General features: G+C 48.8%; 1 protein-coding gene across 1 annotated transcript in view; it reads right to left on the bottom strand.

Moving 5' to 3' along the window:
• The window catches only part of LOC119965448 (myozenin-2-like), a 41,944-nt gene extending 33,840 nt beyond the window's left edge, over nucleotides 1–8,104 (bottom strand). The window contains exon 1 of the mRNA XM_038796241.1: nucleotides 7,907–8,104. The gene's annotated coding sequence lies outside the window, so the exon portion shown is untranslated. The remainder of the gene's footprint in view (nucleotides 1–7,906) is intronic.
• Nucleotides 8,105–22,567: the final 14,463 nt, after the last annotated feature.

Genomic DNA, 22,567 nt, shown 5'->3' with positions numbered 1-22,567 from the left:
CTTGATCACGTGAGACCTGAACACCATGTGAAACACAACACAACAGGATTGGGTCAAAAATTCTTCAATGGACTGTACATCTATATACAAATTTGTGCCTCTGCTGGCAATAGTCAACTCACCAAAACCTGTCCAGAATCCAAAAGGTTCAGTCAGGAGCCTGATAGAATACTCTCCACTTGCCTGGATAACTGCAGCTCCAACAACACTCAAGAAGCTCAACAGTAAGTAGGAGGAAGCAGCCCCGCTTGATTGCCTCCCCCGCCCACCCCCCCCCCAGCCCCCGCAGCCCCCACCGCCTCCAACATTCACTCCCTCCACCACCGATGCACAGCAGCAGCCGTGTGTATCATCTCTACAAGATGCACCGCTGGAAGTCACCAAAGCTCCTTCGCCAGCACCTTCCAAACCCACGACCACTACCACCGGGAAGGACAAGGGCAACGGATACACGGGGACACCACCATCTGCTTGGCCTGAATTCCTTTGCACGGGGAGCTTTATTCTGTATCAAAACCCCACCTGGGTGCTGAGATGCAATGTCCCCAGCAAGCAAATCACTTGCCTTGTGTCATCTGTGGGTCAGTGAGCTTTGAGTTTAGATTCCACGCCAGAGGCTTGAGCAGTTCATCCATGATGACGCACCCATTGTGAGGCAGTGCCGATGACCAGTGTAAGCAGTCTGAGTTGAGAGATTCACTGATTCCAGCCTCACCCCGCTGAGGGATACAGCAGTGCTGTGTTGCGGTTTACCCAGGGAATACAAGTTGCTGTGACAGTGGGACACTGTGACAGGCAGGTTGCAGTCCGGAGCTATGGACAGTGATGGCTGAGGCTTCAACATTCTTTCCCCCACATGCTGACCAGGAATCCCACCCACTCTTATCTTCAGGTGGGAACGTGGAACTCGCTGCCTGAAAGGGAGGTGGAGGCAGAGACCCTGTGATGTGCCATCAATTGCACGAGAGACGAGTTGCTTTACAAAAGTTAGGCTTTAATAAACTAGAACTTAGCCCTGCGGTTGTCTACAATAAAATGGACGACCGCCGGGCGTTTGACTATTTATACCTCGGCAAGGAGGCGTGGTTAACTCAGCCTCTCGACCAATCGGTCGAGAGGCACATGACCGACCAGGGCCAATGGTAAGCTGGTGTTCTGCCCCAATGGCAGACAGGTATGCAAATCATATCACCACACCCTGTGCTGTAGATCTCTCTGACTCTATGACTCCATTTGACATCTGGTGGAAGGATTTATAGGTTTAAACTCTACTGGGTTGGCAATGTGATGAAAGCACCGCCTGTGGTCATCAAGTCCTGGAAGGGGACTCGAACCCAGAGATTCTGCCTCAGAGGCAGTTCGCTACCCATTACGCCACAAAGCCTCTATGTTTATCTGTATAATGTAGAATATACAGAAGCATAGAATATGCGGGGAGCCGGTGGCGTGGTGGTATTGTCACTGGACGAGTAATCTAGAGACCCAGGTTATAGTCTGGGCACCAGGTTCGAATCCTGCAGATGGTGAAATTTGAATTCAACAAAAATAATCTGGAACTAAAAGCCTAATGCTGACCATGAAACCATTGCCGAGTGTTGTAAAAACTCAGCTGGCTCGCTGATGTCCTTCAGGGTAGTGCTCCCTTTTTTGTGTTTAGGTTGAGATCTTTGGGGTCCATACATACCCCCGGGTCACCGTTCCTCTTCTTTACACACACCATGGAGTTGACTCAGTCGGTGGGATCCTCGATGCGCCTGATGACCACCAAAGCTTTAAACATCAGCCTTCAGCTTGTTACCCAGTGGAACTGGCACACATCTGGGCGCGTGCACGACTGGCTTCGTGTGCTCCTTCAGAGGGATACAATATGTGAACGGCAGAGCGCCAAATCCTTGGAACATCTCCGGATAGTCCTTCATGATGGATTCAAAGGAGCTTTGTTGACAGGATGCCATGCTGTCTGCCATGTTCACCCGCTTAACGAACCCAAGCTGTTCACAAGCCTCCACTCCAACGAGCGATTCGAGCTCTGTCTCCACTATGGAGAACATTATCCTGAGCATTCTGTCCTTGACAGCGACTTCGAGCTCACAGGCTCCTACGGTCCTGATGACCATTGTAATCCTTCAGGAGTACCGCTCGAGTACTGCAGGCCTTCCACCACTGACACTGGGATCAAATTGGCCCTTGCTCCAGTGTCGAGCTTACAGTTGATTAACATGCCATTAATCAGTCGCGGGAGTGCCCATCTGTCCTCCACGGTCCCCCCATTCGCCCCTCGGCGGCTGCAGATTGTGAGAGAAAATCTTTTGCTTTGGCCGGTTGAACTCTTTGTGTCCCTTTCTGAAATCATGCCTACATCAGACCGATCGTCGTTGCATTTATATACCCACACACATCGATTCTGTTCGGTCAACTGTCGGCCATGTATGGGGCATCGGCTAGCAAAATGACCCGTTCTGTCACACTCGTGACAAATGACTGTTGCCACACTTCCCGGCTCAAAATGGCGGATCCGGTCGGCCGCCCAAAATGGCCGCCCAAAATGGCCGCCCGCACTGAGACCATGTTTCTTTTTCAACTGCGTCACAAGTGCTTATGGTGCCAGCGTCTTCTTCGAGACTGGCGGCAACATTTTTAAGCTGAGCCTGCTGATCTGCCGTGCATACACCTCACTCGCCTGGCAGATCTTGATGACGTTTCTAGTGTCAGGTCTTCTTGCAACAATCTTTCACTGAGCCCAACATTCGATGTGCCAAAGACTATTCGGGCCTGGATCATCGACGACTATAGGCGGCAAAATTACAAGATTGCAAGACTGTCGCAAAACTATCAAACAATTCGTCAGCTTTTTTGGTGTGGGTACAAAATAGGTATCTTTCAAACGTTTCATTCTTTTCTGGAGAGCAGTGCCGATCAAAGTGATTATTACCTCATCGTATCTCCTGCTTTCCTCTTCACTAGCAAAAGCGAAGTTATTGTAGATTGCAATTGCTTGAGGACCTGCTACGCTGCACCTGGAGGCCAAGGGCTAAGACATAGAGTCCAAACTGCTGTTTGAAGACACGCCAGTTTTCATCTACGTTACCTGAGACTTAAAGCTGGTGGGGTGCCTTTAAACCTCCCACCTCGAACTTCACCGTCATTTGCTGCTTTGAGTTGCAATTAACTGAAGTTCTCCAGGTCGGCTGAAGAATCTTCCCTTTGTTTCGTTCTTCAGCTGGTTTTACTTCATCTTTTCTGCTTTAAGTGTTCAACACTCCTGGTACCATGTTGTGTTCTGTGGTGCTACCGTTGACAAGGATACACACAGAACATATATGTATTCAACTGACACAATGGTTTATTGTCAAACATGTGGAAGGATGACTAACAGAATTATATACAGACAAAGTTATTTGCATTCCTTGGGAGCTCCTCTACGTGCGACTGTCCTGTTGAACGTCGTATCACCAACTGGCGAGAGTCCCACATCACGTGACCAAGGTCTGATACCACCAACTGGTTGGAGGATGCATTGCGGACTATGTACAATACTATTCACAGACATATCACCACAGTGGGATTCTGAGCCTTTGACCTTCTCTGGTAGCCACAGTATTAATGTGGCTAGTCCAGTTCAGTTTCTGATCAATGGTAAACCCGAAGAAACCCGCTGATTCTTGATATCACGCGGAGTGAATCAAATTTGCTGAAGACTGACACCTGGGATGCTGGGGACCTCTAGAGGAGACAGAGGTTGATTGTGGGGGTTTCAATGATTGACTGTCAAGGGTCGTTATATTCTCTCTTGTTGGAGATGGTCATTGCCTGGCACTTGTGTACCATGAAAGTGACTTGCCGCTTGTCAACCCAAGCCTAGATGATGTCCAGATCTTGTTGCATTTGGACATGGAGGTATTCACTATCTGATTCGTGAATGGTGCTGAACATTGTGCAATCATCAGCGAACATCCCCACTTCTGACCTTATGATAGAATGAAGGTCATTGATGAAGCAGCTGAAGATGGTTGGGACTAGGACACTCCCCTGATGTCCTGGAGCTGAGATTACTGACAGCCAACATCCACAACCATCTTCCTTAATGCGAGGCATGACTCCCATCAACGGAGAGACCCCCCCCCCCCCCCCCCCGATTCCTATTGACTCCAGTATTGCTAGGGCTCCTTGATGGTATACTCAAATGCAACCTGAATGCCAAGGGGAGTCACTCTCACATCACCTCTGGGGTTCCGTTCATTTGTCCATGTTTGAACCAAGGCTGCAATGAGGTCAGGGACTGGGTGACCCTGGTGGAACCCATACTGAGCGTCCGTGAGCAGGTTATTGCTGAGTAAGTGCCGCTTGATAGCACTGTTGATGACTCCTTCCATCACTTTGCTGATGATGGAGAGTAGACTGATAGGGCGGTAATTGGCTTGGTTGGATTTGCCCTATTTTTGTGTACAGGACACACCTGGGCAATTTCCCACATTGCCGGGTATATGCCAGAGTTGTAGCTGTACTGGAACAGCTTGGCTAGGGGTGCAGCAAGTTCTGGATCTTCAGTACTATTGCCGGTATATTGTCAGGGCCCAATGCCTTTGCAGCATCCAGTGCCTTCAGCTGATTCTTGATATCATGCGGAGTGAATCGAATTTGCTGAAGACTGACACCTGTGATGCTGGGGACCTCTAGAGGAGACAGAGGTTGATCATCCATTTGGCACTTCTGGCTGAAGATTGTTGCAATTGCTTCAGACTTATTTTTTGCACTGATCTGTTGGGCTCCATTGGGTGAAGATTTGCTGAGCTCTCTCTATCACTTGCTTCTTACGCTATTTGGTTCGCAAGAGGTCCTCTTTTGTAGCTTCACCAGGTTGATCTCTCACTTTTAGTTATGCCTGCTGTTGCTCCTGCCATGCTCTCCTGCACTCTTCATTGAACCAGGGTTGATCCCCTGGCTGGGTGGTAATGGTAGAGTGGGGGATATGCCGGGCCATGAGGTTACAGATTGTGGTTGAAACAATTCTGCTGCTGCTGATGGCTCACAGCGCCGCATGGATGCCCAATCTTGGAGTTGTTAGATTTGTTCTGAATCTATCTCATTTAACACAATAGTAGTACCACCCAACACGATGGAGGGTATCCTCAATGTGAAGATGGGACTTTGTCTCCAGAGGGACTGTGCGGTGGTCACTCCTACCGATACTGTCATGGACAGATGTATCTGCAGCAGGCAGATTGGTGAGGATGAGGTTGGGTATGTTTTTCCCTCTTGTTGGCTCCCTCACCACCTGCTGCAGTCCCAGTCTAGCAGCTATTGTCCTTTAGGACCCGGCCAGCTCGGTCTGTGGTGGTACTACCCAGCCACTCTTCATGAAGGACATTGAAGTCCCCCACCCAGAGTATATTCTGCGTCCTTGTCACTCTCAGTGTTTCCTCCAAGTGGTGTTCAACATGGAGGGGTGCTGATTCATTAACTGAGGGGGGACATTACTTGGTAATCAGCAGGGTTTTTATTGCCCATGTTTCATCTGGTGCCATGAGATTTCCTGGGGTCCGGAGTCGATGTTGAGGACTCCCAGGGCAACTCGCGCTCGACTGTGTACCACTGTGCCGCCCGCCACCTCTGCAGGAAGGATGGTGTGGTACCTGGGACGTTATCTGTAAGGTATGATTCCGTGAGTGTGGTTATGTCAGGCTGTTGTTGACTAGTCTGTGAGACAGCTCTCCCAACTTTGGCACAAGCCCCAGATGTTAGTAAGGAGGACTTTGCAGGGTCGACAGGGCTGGGTTTAGCCTTGTTGCTTCCAATGCCTAGGTCAATGCCGGGTGATCCGTCCTTTGAGACTCTTTAGTGGTTTGATACAACTGAGTCGCTTGCTGGGACATAGGGGCTGGTTTAGCACAGTGGGCTAAATCGCTAGCTCTTAAAGCAGACCAAGCAGGCCAGCAGCACAGGTTCAATTCCCATACCAGCGTCCCCGAACAGGCGCCGGAATGTGGCGACTAGGGGCTCCTCACAGTAACTTCATTGAAACCTACTCGTGACAATAAGCGATTTTCATTTCATTTTCATTTTCAGAGGGTGTTTGAGAGTCAACCACATTGCTGTGGGTCTGGAGTCACATGACTAGGCATGGAAAGTAGACTTGGCCAGAAAAAACGGACTCTTAATTCCAGATGTTTTACTGAATTCAAATTCTAACGCTGGTCCCCGGAGAATTATCCTGGGTTTCTGGACTACAAGGGCAGCATTGATACTATTAGAGCACCGTAACTCAGCTGCCTGGGCCTGGAGGTATGGAACCCTCCCCTCAACCTCATTGTTCCTGTCCTCCTTTAAGATGCTCCTCAAAGCCTGGTGATTATTTTCACCTGTCCTAACATCTCCGTATGTGACCCATGTTAAATTCTGTCGAATAACATCACTGTGAAGCGCTCTGGGACAGATGGTTAAATGAAAGGAGCTATACAAATGCAGCATGTTGTTGCATTGCCAGCATTTTCCGTTTTCCTGATAACAGGCAGTCTACCGATTTAAGTTGTGCTTCTCTTCGAGACTGTCCAAGGCGGTCAAAGGGCAGACAGGGTAGATTTCAGAAACCCAAGCCGGGAACAGGAATTTGGGCACATACGTCATTGGGCCCAACAAGATTTTTGGGCCCACTTTTATTCAACAGAAGATAACTTGCGTGAGGACAGCCCTCACACCAACACTCTGACTTGTTCAGCCAGTTCAGAGTAACATTTAAGAGTCAACCACTGGAGTCACATGTAGACCGGACCAGGTGAGGGTGGCAGGTTACCTTCTCCAAGGGGACATCAGGGAACCAGTGGGAATTTCATGACAGTCCGACAGTTTTCACCATCACTTTTACAGCTGCCTGCATTTTTATTTCCAGGATTTTGCAAGCGGAGTTCAGATCCTCAAACTGCTAGTGCGGGATTTGCAAACAGGGTCCCTGGATTACTCGAGAAGGAGAATATTTTAAAACCGCCATTCACGACTGCAGAGCATTCCAAAGCTCTCGACAGCCAATGAAGTACATTTTGAAGTGTAGTCACTGTTAACCGTGGGAAGTACAGCAAGATCTCACAAACAGTATCGTGATAATGAGCAAATCGTCTGATCTTTTCTTTTGATGATGTTGATTGAGGGATAAATCTTGGCTCCCGGACACCCCCCCCCCCCCCCCCCCCCCCCCCCCCCACACACACTCTTCCTTGAAGTAGTGGCCTTGGGATCCTTTACCTCCACCCAGAGAGGGAAGACGGGGCATCGGGTGGGGACCTCCGACAGTCCAACATTCCCTCAGGAGCTTCAGCTTTGACACAGAGTCATCGGACTCGAAACATCAGCTCTTTTCTCTCCCTACAGGTGCTGCCGGACCTGCTGAGATTCTCCAGCATCTTCTCCTTCCGTTCCCTCTGGAGTGACTGCTTGGATTTTGTGCTCAGGTTTCTGGAGGGGGACAGAAATCTATAACCTGAGCAGCGAGCATTCTACCCAGAGAGCGATGACCAATGCCTTTCGTGACCTTTCTGATGACCTGATCAAGATTTTCCCACGAGGAACAATTCTGCTTGCTGCACGCAAATTCTCTTCTGCGTTTCCTACATGACAACAGTGTCTGCACTTGAGGAACACTTACTTCATTTACTGTAAACGGCTGAGGAGATGAAAGACGCTATAGAAATGCAGCCTTTCTTTTTGCATTAAACATACAATCTGTTTCAATTACCAAAATAAATTAGCATCAATGTAAGCAGAATGTACCTTTCGACATAATTACTATCTGCCAAACGGGCAAGGAGGTTTGGTTAATGTTTTTGCAGGAAATATTGATCCCTTTTCTCTTCTTTGTCTGTTTCCATGGCCAAAGGACTAAAAATACAACACTTGTAATTGAAAAGTTTCCTACCTGAGTTAGTTGCCTTTGACAAGTCACCTTTCAAGTATTATTTCTGTCTTCTGCCTCTCATCCAGTCACCCCCAGTCGCTCCCACACGCACTGTGAAGTGTGCGTGTGTGTGTGTATCAGTTTGGATCCTGATACCTTCTCTCTGAGTCGCTCCCAACCAGCCCCCTCCCTCGGAGCAGGGGCATAGTGACTTCCAAGTGCTTCCCTCCCCTACATCATAGATGTATATTTAGTTGAAGGCGTCTTTCCCATTTCTTCCCTGCGATGTATTCGGACAGCTGGCTCCCACAGCAACCCAGAGCTTCAGCTGGTTAATTAAAGAGATTTAAAACTGACTGTCGGAGCAGAGCTCATGCAACATACCAGCCTCCCCGGACAGGCGCCGGGATGTGGCGACTAGGGGCTTTTCACAGTAACTTCATTGAAGCCTACTCGTGACAATAAGCGATTTTCATTCATTTCATTTTCATTGGGCAGCATGGTAGCATTGTAGATAGCATAATTGCTTCACAGCTCCAGGGTCCTAGGTTCGATTCCGGCTTGGGTCACTGTCTGTGCGGAGTCTGCACATCCTCCCCGTGTGTGCGTGGGTTTCCTCCGGGTGCTCCGGTTTCCTCCCACAGTCCAAAGATGTGCAGGTTAGGTGGATTGGCCGTGATAAATTGCCCTTAGTGTCCAAAATTGCCCTTAGTGTTGGGTGGGGTTATTGGGTTATGGGGATAGGGTGGAGGTGTTGACCTTGGGTAGGGTGCTCTTTCCAAGAGCCGTTGCAGACTCGATGGGCCGAATGGCCTCCTTCTGCACTGTAAATTCTATGGTAAAAAAAAAATTTCAACCAGAGACTTAACTGAAGAGGAAAAGCAGAAAAAACGCAGGGAGATTTCACAATCAGCAGATATCAAAGTCACCACTAGCTTCCATGGAGTGCGTACAAAGTATATTGTAACTCCTTCTTAATTTAAGTCACATTTCCTGAGAGAGGCAATTAAGGACTGACAAAAGCATTTTTTTGAATATAATTTTATTCCTTTCTGAGGGTTACAAAGCCAAGGCGAAGAGGGGACGAGGCAAGCTCCTTAATCCATCTCCTTGCTTACTCCAAAAACCAATTCAATTTGAATCCAATTCATGATCCCCACAAAAGGGACATTCTAGATCCAAGCTGACAAGGACGGGCGTTACACCTCACCTCACACTTGATCCTATGCTTGATCTGAGCCAAAAGGCTGAGAAAGGGCAGCACAGTGGGTTAGCACTGCTGCCTCACAGCGCCAGGGTCCCAGGTTTGATTCCCGGCTTGGGTCACTGTCTGTGTGGAGTCCGCACGTTCTCCCAGTGTCTGCGTGGGTTTCCTCCGGGTGCTCCGGTTTCCTCCCACAGTCCAACGTTGTGCAGGTTAGGTGGATTGGCCATGATAAATTGCCTTCGGGTGGGGTTACGGGGATAGGGTGATGGGTTGGGCCTAGGTAGGGTGCGCTTTCAGACTCGGTGCAGACTCGATGGGCCGAATGGATTGCAGGAATTCTACGGTTCTAACTAACAAACAGATTTGAGAGATTAAAACTGACAGCTACTTCCAGAAACTGCTTGGCTTGTCCATCCTCATCCTTTTGGACCCCTCCCTAGTTACATAAGAACATAAGAACTAGGAGCAGGAGTAGGCCATCTGGCCCCTCGAGCCTGCTCCGCCATTCAATGAGATCATGGCTGATCTTTTGTGGACTCAGCTCCACTTTCCGGCCCGAACACCATAACCCTTAATCCCTTTATTCTTCAAAAAACTATCTATCTTTATCTTAAAAAGATTTCATGAAGGAGCCTCAACTGCTTCACTGGGCAAGGAATTCCATAGGTTCACAACCCTTTGGGTGAAGAATTTCCTCCTAAACTCAGTCCTAAATCTACTTCCCCTTATTTTGAGGCTATGCCCCCTAGTTCTGCTGTCACCCACCAGTGGAAACAACCTGCCCGCATCTATCCTATCTATTCCCTTCATAATTTTATATGTTTCTATAAGATCCCCCCTCATCCTTCTAAATTCTAACGAGTACAGTCCCAGTCTACTCAACCTCTCCTTGTAATCCAACACCACTACCTGGTCAGACTGTTATTCAGCTTGTTTTTCAAGGAATTCGATCCATATAGATTTACACAGCACTTAGAGCATAGAAACAGGCCATTCAGCCCATCAGCTGCATGCCGGTGTTCATGCTCCCCATGAGCCCCCTCTGCTCCACCCCTGAACTAACCCCAATCAGCAGAACTCCCTGACCTTTGCGAAGGAAGAAGATTTACACTTACATCGTACAAACACAGGGATGGCTCCAAAGCGTTTTAAAACCAATGAGCCTGTTTTTGAAGTGCGGTCACTGCCATGATGTAGGAAGCGTAGCAGGTAATTTGTGCACAGCAAGATCCCAAAATGTTAATGACCCAGATAATCTGTTTTAGTGACCTACTTTGTAGGAAATGCATGGCCCCAGGACACAGGGACCCCCCCCCCCCCCCCCCCCCAACCCCTGTTCTTCGAAACAGGGCCTTGGTATCTCTTACCTCCATCCGAGGAGGCAAATGAGGCTTTGCCGGAGAGATGCTTTTCATGCTCCCTCGTGTATCGATCTGGCTTCCTTCAATCAGTGATTTTCTACAGGGTGCAAACTTGGGATGTGAGGATGAGCAGAGAATTTTAGGGGTACAGGTACAGAGATCAGTGAAGGTTTATTACCAGACACAAAAGATACATTTAAAAAGGCTACTGCAATGTTAGGCTCTGTCTCGGATAGGCTAGAATACATTGGGGTGGAGTTGGGGGGGGATGCTACATTATAGCAGCAAAAGAAAACATCCTCTGGAGTAACTACATTCAGTTTGGGGTTTTGAAGGGTGTTGGATACTGGTCGGCACCTTTTAATGAAGTCTCCATAGCCTGAAGTAGATTGACTGTATGTATTTATTCACCACAGGGACTATCTACATTGAAGGGTTGAAGCTAGGAGCAGTCTCCGTGCTTGCTTGCGCACACGGCTCTGTCCAACACTAGACTGACCCTCGAGTTGAGGGTCATGTGTTCCCTTGCATCACAGTGTGGGTGACATAATGCTCAGTTCCACATTAAATAATCTTTAAATTTTGAATAATCTTTATTGTCACAGGTAGGCTTACATTAACATTGCAATGAAGTTACTGTCAAAAGCCCCTAGACGCCACACTCCGGTGCCTGTTCGGGTACACAGAGGGAGAATTCAGAATGTCCAAATTACCCAACAAGCACATCTTTCGGGACTTGTGAGAGGAAACCGGAGCACCCGGAGGAATCCCACGAAGACACGGGGAGAACGTGCAGGACTCCGCACAGACAGTGGCCCAAGCCGGGAATCGAACCTGGGACCCTGGTGCTGTGAAGCGACAGTGCTAACCACTGTGCTACCGTGTTGTGTGCCGGACCCTTCCACTAAACTGGCCGCTGTGTCTCAGGAAGGCTAACTGACCTTGGAGGGGGTGCCGCACGTCTTCACTGGAATGACATTGGAGCTGAAAGGGTTGAATTATGAGGACTGGTTGCATAGACTAAGCTAGTATTCCATTGACCACGGAAGATTCAGAAATGATTCAATTGAGGTGTTTCGGATGATGAAAGAAATTACTCCGGTAGATAGGGAGAAACTATTTTCTATGGTGGGTGAGGCCAAAACAAAGTGGGGAGTAACTTTTGTGATGTGAAATTCAAGCGCATGGGCTGAAACAAGATGATAAAACAAGAATGATGTATCCCGCTGGCATTAGATATTTATAAATATTCATGGAAAAGTTTAACTTTGGCGAATGGGTTGTTTTACAATGGGTATTCATGACCTGTGCTCCAGATCCACCAGGATATCATTGAACTCCTCTAAACAGTGGGGTAGCAGAGTTCAGTAGGTGGAACTCCTATTTAAAAAAAAATTTAGAGTACTCAATTCATTTTTTCCAATTATGGGGCAATTTAGCGTGGCCAATCAACCTCGCCTGCATATCTTTGGGTTGTGGGGGCGAAACCCACGCAGACACGGGGAGAATGTGCAAACTCCACACGGACAGTGACCCAGAGCCGGGATCGAACCTGGGACCTCGGCGCCGTGAGGCAGCACTGCTAACCCACTGCACGGTGGAACTCTTATTAACTACCCTGTGAGCATGTGACCCAGATTACCTTGTCTCCCAGACGTGAAGAGGATCTTCCCCATCTCTTGGCCTCTCAAGTTGAGGAGCACTTTCCAGGGATCTTAGCAGCTGTTTGTCTGCTCCGCTGCTACTTCCAGTGCTCCAGGCACCAGCAGAGGCTTTAACCTGGGCTCTAGGGAGCTGTGACTCATGAGCTTAGGACTTCCAATCCTGCTCCGAGCTTCTGCCTTGCTGTCCCTCTCTCTTTTCCAGGATTCTGGCCCCTGAGCTTCTCAAATCCGCCCCCTAGACTTCAGGTTCCAACCCCCAGCAAACCGAAAACACCCTCAGAGGAGGCCCACAGGGTCAACCGAGTTCCCAGCCTGGCGTCCTCCCAGGCCGATCACCTTTGCTGGCAGTATCTCTGGAGAGAATGCCTCATAGTGGGTGGGGTCTAGAATCCAGCCCCCCCCCCTCAGAATATTGAATTCAGGATGCCAAAGTCCTACTTGTCGTTCCCCCCCCACCCCACTGCGAGAGTTAAAATTCCATCCAGGGGTGAAATCAAGAAGTCCTTCTTCATGTAAAGGGTAGTGAAAATCTGGAACTCTGCCCCCCCCCCAAAAAAAATTGAGCATGTTTTAAGTCAATTAAGTAATTATAAAACTGGGATTAACAGATATTTGTTGGGTGAGGGTAGTAAGCATTTTCGAACCAAAGTGGGTAGATAGAGTTTAGATAGAGATGACATTCAAATTGAAAGTTTCATCGGGTTCAAGGGGCTGAATGGACTCTTCCTGCCCTCTTGGTAACTTGCATTTAGACACACCCTTAGATAGATAAACCTCCTAATGTGCTTCACAGGAGTGTAATCAAAGAAAATGTAAGTGTATTTGTAGCGATGTGAGTTTAAGAGATATCAGCATGACATCACAAGAAGATAAGTTTGTCATGTGATCTGTCTTAGTTTCACATTTACTTTGTGCAGAGCACACACGCACAGCTCTGATGTCTTCAAGCTTTCTACCTATTTTATACCTATGTATAACTGTGCCTCGTCTTAATAAATCAATCCGCAACATGTTTCCCCAATATCTTATGAGTGATTGATGCTGTATATCTCGTTGATTAAATCGAACAATGTTTTCCATATTATAGTAAGAAGTCTTACAACACCAGGTTAAAGTCCAACAGGTTTGTTTCAAACACGAGCTTTCAAAGCTCGTGTTTGAAACAAACCTGTTGGACTTTAACCTGGTGTTGTAAGACTTCTTACTGTGCTCACCCCAGTCCAACGCCGGCATCTCCACATCATGGCTTCCATATTATAATAACACACCAAACAACATGGTGTGAATGGCCTCAACCACTACCCGTGGTAATGAAATTCACATCATAACCACTTTTTGAAATTTTTTCTGAATTCCCGATTGGACTTTAAAAATTATTTGTTCGTGGGATGTGCGCTTCGTTGGCTAGGCCAGAATTTATGGTCCATTGTTAATTGCCCTTCAGATAATGGCGGAGTGCAGCCTTGCTGAATTGCTGCAGTCCATGGGCAGAAATCTGCGGCCTCCCGGCAGGCAGATTTGCAGGCGGGAGATGGTCTTCACACTGGGCCGCTGCCTGGGCTGACCTCTCCGCAATTATCCGCTGGGTCAGCTGGCCCTTGCCCCGTTTGTGGCCAGTTATTGACTACGTAAGGGTCCTTACCTGCCAAGGCCTCAATTTTTCAGGATAGCAGGAGGAGTCCCGGGCCGGAAAATAAACCAGGTTCATGCTAACCTACGAATGGGAGCAGGGGTAGGCCACTCGGCCCCTTGAGCATGCTCCACCATTTGGCGAGATCATGTCTGACCTGTTTGTGAAGGAACTGCGATGTATTTCGAAATCAGGATGGTGGGTGACTTAAAGTTGCCCTTAAAGTTGGGTTACCATAAGACATAGGAGCAGAATTAGGCCACTCGGCCATTCAATCGTGGCTGATATTTTTCTCATCCCCATTCTCCTGCCTTCTCCCCATAGCCCCTGATCCCCTTATTAATCAAGAACCTATCCGTCTCTGTCTTAAAAACACTCAGTGAATTGGCCTCCACAGCCTTCTGTGGCAAAGAGTTCCACAGATTCACCACCCTCTGGCTGAAGAAATTCCTCCTCATCTCTGTTTTAAAGGATTGCCCCTTTAGTCTGAGATTATGCCCTCTGCTTCAAGTTTATCCTACAAGTGGAAACATCCTCACCACGGTCACTCTATCCAGGCCACGCAGTATCCTGTAAGTTTCAATAAGACCCCCCTCATCCTTCGAAACTCCAATGAGTACAGACCCAGGGTTCCCAAGTGTCTGCTGCCCTTGTCCTTCTAGGTGGTCCCTCCTCACAAGTGGAAGCATCTTCTCTACATCTGTCATGTGCGCACGGTAGCATAGTGCTTAGCACAGTTGCTTCACAGCTCCAGGGTCCCAGGTTCGATTCCCGGCTTGGGTCACTGTCTGTGCGGAGTCTGCACATTCTCCCCGTGTGTGCGTGGGTTTCCTCCGGGTGCTCCGGTTTCCTCCCACAGTCCAAAGATGTGCAAGTTAGGTGGACTGGATTTGCTAAATTGCCCTTAGTGTCCAAAAAGTTTAAGTTGGGGTTACGAGAATAGAGTGGGCTTGAGTAGGGTGCTCTTTGTGAGGGCCAGTGCAGACTCAATGGGCTGAATAGCCTCCCTCTGCACTGTAAAGTCTATGATTCTATGTGTGTTGTAGCTGGAGGCAGGTCCTTAATTCATTGTCTACTGATGCTTCATTGTGTTTCCTTGACAGTTCCTTGTCAGTGTTGAGCTGCTATTGCCTCCCACTCTCAGGGAATGGGACAGGAATCAAACCCAGGCTGCTCTGAACCATACACGAACCAAATGAATTAATCGAAAGAATGAAAATAAATAAGAGAAAGGTCAAATAATTTAATTTAAATCCAAACATCTCATGGGTTTTGCCTTGCCTCAATACGAAGCATTGAGAGCATTTTTTTGTTATGTGTTCATGGGGGTGTGGGTGTCGCTGGCTAAGTCAGCATTTATTCCCCATCCCGAATTGCCCTTGACAAGGTGGTGGTGAGCCGCCTTCTTGAACTGCTGCAGTCCATGTAGGTGCAGCCACTGTGCTGTTAGGGAGGGAGTTCCAGGAGTTTGACCCAGCGACAGTGAAGGAACGGCCGATATATTTCCAAGTCAGGGTGGTGAGTGACACGGAATAGAATTTCCAGGTGGTGGTGTTTCCAGGTATCTGCTGCCCTTGTCAGTATGTTCTGCATTCTCAAAGAACGTGAAGTTGTAGCACATGGGGTTGAACGCAAATAACAACGCTGGTTTGTTGAATAGCTGTAAACTCTACAAGGGTTTGAGCTAGACTGAGGCGAATACTGCAATTTCTTTTATCTCCTATCAGCGTTCTGACCTACTAAAACTATTTTCCTCTTCTTATACAATTACTCCCGCACTGCAACCAAGCACTGTTTCGTCGCTGTACCATTCGTCAACGTTCTCTGTTGATTATTCTTGTGTCTACTATGTACGTGCTGTGTACGTTCCTCCGCCGCATAAAAATACTTTTCACTGTACTTCGGTACATGTGAAATGAAATGAAATGAAAATCGCTTATTGTCACGAGTAGGCTTCAAATGAAGTTACTGTGAAAAGCCCCTAGTCGCCACATTCCGCCGCCTGTTCGGAGAGGCTGGTACGGGAATTGAACCGTGCTGCTAGCCTGCCTTGGTCTGCTTTAGCAGGGGCTGGTTTCGCACAGGGGTGACCCCTTGCTCTGTGATTCTGCCCTCTGGTCCGCGACTCTCCCACAAGGGGAAACATCCTCTCAGCATCGACCCTGTCAAACCCCCTGAGAATCGGATATGTCTCAATAAGGGCGCCTCTCATTCTTCTAAACTCCAATGAGTACAGGCCCAATCTACTCAACCTTTCCTCATGGGAAAACCCCTCCACACCCGGGATCATCCTAGTGAACCTTCTCTGGGCTGCCCTCAATGCCAGTGTATCTGTTCCTAGATAAGGGGATCAAAGATGTTCCCAGTTTTACAGGTTTATTAACCCAGTGTCGGGGCTGTGGGGGGTGGAGGAGGAGGGGGGGGGAGGGGGCGGTGGGGGGCGGAGGGGCGGTGGGGGGCGGAGGGGGCGGGGGGGGGGGTGCTCCAAGCACAGAGGGGATTGTGGGTTAGGTGTTGAGGAGGAGGGGAAAGAGGTCGGCGTCAAAGGCAGGTGTTGGTTCTCTATGGGCTCCACCCCCTCTTACTGATGCTGGATCCCACGATCAGGTACTGAGCACCTTTGAATGGAGCCAACAAGTTAATAAGCATGATTTTGTTTGTCATGCAGCCACTCTCCCCCCCCCCCCCCCCCCCCCCCTCCCCGATCCCCCGCCACTGGGCTAATGCCGAGGACGATGGGATGAGGCCCTTAAGTGGGCATTAATTGCCCATTTCAGAGCCTTAGTTGGCAGTGGCGAAGACGTCCACGGGCCTTTGCCCGACAAAATCTAAAAACAAATTCCAATCAAGGGCCAATTTAGCGTGGCCAATCCCCCTACCCTGCATATCTTTGGGTTGTGGGGGTGAGACCCAAACTTGGGCAGACTCGGGGAGAATGTGCAAACTCCACACGGACAGTGATCCGGGGACGGGATCGAACCTGGAACCTCGGTGCTGTGAGGCAGCAGTGCTAACCACTGCGGCACCCTGCCCCCCATCGAACTGAAAAATTAATGGAGGTGGAGGTGGAAAAGTGGTGGAGACCCTACTCACCATCCTTTCACCTAATTAGAAAATGCCCCCATCACCATACCTGCCCCGGAGGGAGGGCACAGGATTCTGCCAATGTACCAAAGGATTCTGGAAGAACCTCTCTGATGTGTTAGGCAGGTTGGTTCGATGTGGACTGCACTTGATGCAGGGAAGTTAGAAACAGACGTCTAACACTAGAGAAGATGCAACACTGTTTCATTCAACTATAGAACTGCTATACATATTCAGCTGTGGGTCGACACTATACTGATGTGACTGGTGACCAGGCTTACTAGCTACCGCATGGTGTTTGCACTTGCTAGCTCGTGGACTCTGACTGTCTCAGTAGCTGGGTCCCTGAAGAGAGCAGGAAACCTGGTGCCCTCTGGCTTTATAGTGGTAGTGTCCTGTCTGGTGATTGGCTGCTGTGTTGCATGCTTACTGGTCATCCTATGTGTCAATCACTGCCTGTCTGCATCTCATTATATACATGAGTGGATATTATGACACTCTCCAGGAGATAAATGAAGGTCACATGGAAATGAAAAAAAAGGAAATGAAGAAATGGAAGCTAAAAGTCAGATCTACAGGTTTGCTGACGATACGACCATAGTGGGCCGGATCTCGAATAACGACGAGTCAGAATACAGGAGGGAGATAGAGAACCTAGTAGAGTGGTGCAGTGACAACAATCTCTCCTCAACACCAGCAAAACTAAAGAGCTGGTCATTGACTTCAGGAAGCAAAGTACTGTACACACCCCTGTCAGCATCAATGGGGCCGAGGTGGAGATGGTTAGCAGCTTCAAATTCCTAGGGGTGCACATCACCAAAAATCTATCCTGGTCCACCCACATTGACGCTACCACCAAGAAAGCACAACAGCGCCTATACTTCCTCAGGAAACTAAGGAAATTTGGCATGTCCACATTAACCCTTACCAACTTTTACAGATGCACCATAGAAAGCATCCTATCGGGCTGCATCACAGCCTGGTATGGCAACTGCTCGGCCCAGAACCGCAAGAAACTTCAGAGAGTCGTGAATACCGCCCAGTCCATCACACAAACCTGCCTCCCATCCATTGACTCCATTTACACCTCCCGCTGCCTGGGGAAAGTGGGCAGTATAATCAAAGATCCCTCCCACCTGGCTTACTCACTCTTCCAACTTCTTCCATCGGGCAGGAGATACAGAAGTCTGAGAACACGCACGAACAGACTCAAAAACAGCTTCTTCCCCACTGTTACCAGACTCCTAAATAACCCCGCTTATGGACTGACCTCATTAACACTACACCCTGTATGCTTCATCCGATACCGGTGCTTATGTAGTTACATTGCGTACCTTGTGTTGCCCTATTATGTATTTTCTTTTATTCCCTTTTCTTCCCCTGTACTTAACGGTCTGTTGAGCTGCTCGCAGAAAAATACTTTTCATTGTACCTCGGCACACGTGACAATGAAGAAATCCAATCCAATCCAAACCGATCAGCTGGGTATGGGATAGGCATCTACAAAGACACGTTGGGCCGAAAGGCCTCTTTTTCTGCTGTAAAACTCTATGACTCTATTTTTATACCACCTTTCACAATCACAGGATGTCCCAACGTTCTTTACAGCCAAGTATGGTCACTGTTGTGATGGAAGTAATTGGAGGGAGGTGCGTGCACGGTTGAGAATTAGGAGTTAGCACTTTGAAAATTGTGAGTCTTGTTGCACAGTGGATAGCATCCTTTCCTCTGAGCCAGCAGCTTTGGGTTTGAGTCCCACCCCAGAACTGGATGGCCGAGGAAAGTGCATTCATAACGCAGACAAACAGGCTGATTATCAACCTGCAAAATCCTTCCAACATGCACCAATGTCAGGCAGGGATTCTCTCCTCCCGCCATGTGTCATTGGGATTTCCCATTGCAACCATCCTGCGCTGCCGGGAAACCCGTGGGCGGGAGTGTGCTGTCGGCGGGAACAGGAAATCCCAACAACCGAAGAGTTCCGGCCTTCGACCTGCATCAGTTGACTTGTCACTGCCTTGCCAACCTTGGGATGGGCAATGACTCGAGCTGAGCAATTAATGCCAGCTGTGGCAATGACCCCCCCCCCCCCCCCACTTTCCAAGAGAAACTATTTATCTCCAGCTGAAGATCTCGAGGTTACTAGTTGGAGCTGGGCGTCTTCTTGAAGGCTTCATCACCTGACTGCCCACCTCCACCTGCTCCCTCCAATGGTTACTCGACACGCCCATCATCCCATTGACCTGCCTTCCCATGGCCATTCGGAAAGCCAACAGACTGTCCGATACCCCAGAGGATAATTTATTGACTGTCAACCAAATAGCTCTTTCTCTCGGCTTCGCTAATATTTAACAAATTGTTATTTCGTTTCATTCTTTCGCAGAATATGATCATCACTGACAAGGCCAACATTTGTCGCTCATTGCGGGCAGTTAGGGATGGGCAACAAATGCTGATCTTGTCAGCGGCCCACACCCCAGAGGGCGAAAAACTCGGGCTCACGCCGCCGGTCGTGGAGTTCCCGGTGAGGCAGAGAATCCAGCGGTAGTGAGGAAAACAGAATCGGCGCTGGGTGCCATTTCCGATGCTCCGTTTCCGTCCAGTCTCCCCACTTTTCAATCACCTCCCTTCACGCTTGAGCGATTTGGAAGTGGTCAGCTGGAAATTGACAGCACTTACCTCTGAAGTGCGCCAAGACCCGTCAATCAAAGCTTGGTGTTTATAAATATTGGGGTTAGAGCACTTCTGAGTTACTCTTCAGAGTTACTCAATCGTGAAGGGAGATGAAAGCTGACAGCTATGTGTGTGTGTGTGTGTGCGGAATCTGTCAATCACAACCGTGTAAAACCAATATCAAAGAGAAATGAATGAAAGGCTTGCAGATCAAAGATCTGAGGGGTTTAAACAGAGCTGACTGGTTTTCTCTCCCCGGGAATTGGCAGCTGCTGCTTCCTCTGTCTAAGCCAGTGTGTGTGTTGCCCAGGTGAGTTTCAAAGCAGTCATTTCTTCACTGCCTCTGTCTAGACTGCTCTGTAGCCTCTCTTCTGGGGGCTTCCTGACAGGGTCACTGATCTGGGTGGTGGGGTAGGTGTGGGTGGTACCTTTATTTAGGGGGTCTCTTTGGAGGAGGTGTGGGTCAGATCACCCCTGTACTTGGGGGGGGGGGGGGGGGGAGGGTGGGAACCCAGAGAATCTGGGGGTGGGGGGCTGAATGATGCTGTCTGTAGTGAGCGGGGAGGTTAATTAGTGATGCGCAGGGGATGGCCAGTTGCAAGACCTCGCTATCGGGCCACCCGCTCAAAATGGCAACCCGACAGCGGGATTCCCTGGGGAATCCCTCGCCATGCAAACATTTGCATGATGAAGGATTGGGAATTGCTTCCTCATTACAGGTGCAATTCAGCTCCGGGTGGAGAACATGGTCTCCCAAACGGGGACGTTTGCCCAAGATATTTATTTCAGAGCCCCTTTGATGTTTGAACCCCGCAGCCCGTTGGAAGAGTGATCCTCGATTGCCGAAGATTTTATACGACCCTGGAGTCACCAACAATCCCCCGATGAAGCTCGGCTGCTCGGAGGCAGCGGAAATGGGGATACGGCCCCAAGGCACAAAGTCTGGGGTGGGAAAGGCAAAACTGCAATGGATATTGGTGTTCTCGGGAGATACAATGAGACTACTCCCTGTATCTTGAAAACTACTTTGAAAGGGATTGAGCTGATAAAACATTCATGGAAGGCGACGGCATGGAAGGAGGCCATTCGGTCTATCGTGTGTGTGCTAGCTCTCTGAGTGGAAGAAACACAACAATGAAGCGTTTCACATCTGTATTGAGATTTTATATATACCATTAACAATTACATTCCATTTACATTCTTATATTTAAAAAAAGGATAGCAATCTTTTGTAATTCCAAAAACTGCTACAGAGCAAGTGTTTTGTGAAGGAATGTTTTTGATACAGGGCATTTGGTTGCTGTTGCTGATTAACTGAGGAAAGCGTTGTTAAGATGTGTCGCAATGAATTAAAGCACCCCCCGTTTCAGAATTGCTAAGGCGAAGGGTCGGGGGGCGCGAGATTGTTTCCTTTCCCCCAACATTGGCTCCTCGTGGATTTTGCCTGGCTCACCCCAGGGTGCAATCTCGTACTGGAAGACAGTGGCACTCGGAGATTGGACTAATGTCAGGAGTGTTTGGGAATGGGGTGTTGGTGGGGGTGGGAGGGGGTGAGAGTTGGGTAGTCATGTGACCAAGGAATAGACCCAACTAGAGTTGGCAAACCTTACTCAGTCCTTCCTTCAATGGAGCCAATAGAAACCCTTAAGGAGAAAGATTTTTCTTTCCCGAATGCTTCTGATGCAGACTCGCTCCGAACCGGAGTCTTCGCTTCTGGGCAGCATCCTGCTGATCTTTAGTCAAACTCACGGGCAGCGAGTGAGTCCATTCTCTCCAGTCCAAAACTCGGTGTTATTCCTCAGAAATGGTTGTCATGGTTTGTAAAGCGTGCAATGTGCAAAGAATAAACTGAACCAGCTGTGTGTTTCTCGGTAGCGCCATACGGCTGGTGGCGGGATTTTCCCTTCCCGCCGCGTGTCAGTGGGATTTCTCATTGAATCCAGCCCACACTGTCGGGAAATCCGCGGGAAGGGTGCGCTGTCAGCGGGAAAAGAGAATCCCAACGGTCGGAGAATTCCGGTCCATGTTTTGCAGAAGCCGTCTCTCCCCTAAACACACTCACTCACACAAATTCACACAGACTCACACTTACTCACATAATCTCACACAATCTCACACTCACTCACACTCTCTCACACAAACTCACACAAACTCACACTCACTCACACAAACTCACACTCACTCACACTCACTCACACTCACTCACACAAACTCACACTCACTCACACTCACTCACACTCACTCACACAAATTCACACGGACTCACACAATCTCACACAATCTCACACTCACTCACACTCTCTCACACAAACTCACACTCACTCACACAAATTCACACGGACTCACACAATCTCACACAACCTCACACTCACTCACACTCTCTCACACAAACTCACACTCACTCACACAAACTCACACTCACTCACACAAACTCACACTCACTCACACAAACTCACACTCACTCACACAAATTCACACTCACTCACACACACACACAAACTCACACACACTCACACTCACTTGGTCACACTTACACACAATCACACACATTCACACTCAGTCACACTCACTCGCACACACTCAGTCAGACTCATTCACACACACAGACTCACGCATTCATTCACTCAGTCACACTGACTCACAAACACAATCACACACTCACACAAACTCACTGACTCACACTTACGCACACTCACTCAGTCAGTCACAAATTGCTCACAGCTCCAGGGTCCCAGGTTCGATTCCCGGTTGGGGTCACTGTCTGTGCGGAGTCTGCACGTTCTCCCCGGGTGTGCGTGGGTTTCCTCCGGGTGCTCCGGTTTCCTCCCACAGTCCAAAGATGTGCGGGTTAGGTGGATTGGCCATGATAAATTGCCCTTAGTGTCCAAAATGGACCTTAGTGTTGGGTGGGGTTACTGGGTTACGGGGATAGGGTGGAGGTGTGAGCTTGGGTAGGGTGCTCTTTCCAAGAACCGGTGCAGACTCGATGGGCCGAATAGCCTCCTTCTACACTGTAAATTCTATATTCTATGATTCATTCACACTCACTCACACACAATCACA

This window comes from Scyliorhinus canicula, chromosome 4, assembly GCF_902713615.1.
Source record: "Scyliorhinus canicula chromosome 4, sScyCan1.1, whole genome shotgun sequence".
Classification (NCBI taxonomy): domain Eukaryota; kingdom Metazoa; phylum Chordata; class Chondrichthyes; order Carcharhiniformes; family Scyliorhinidae; genus Scyliorhinus; species Scyliorhinus canicula.
This window is presented reverse-complemented; position numbering and strand designations above follow the sequence as displayed.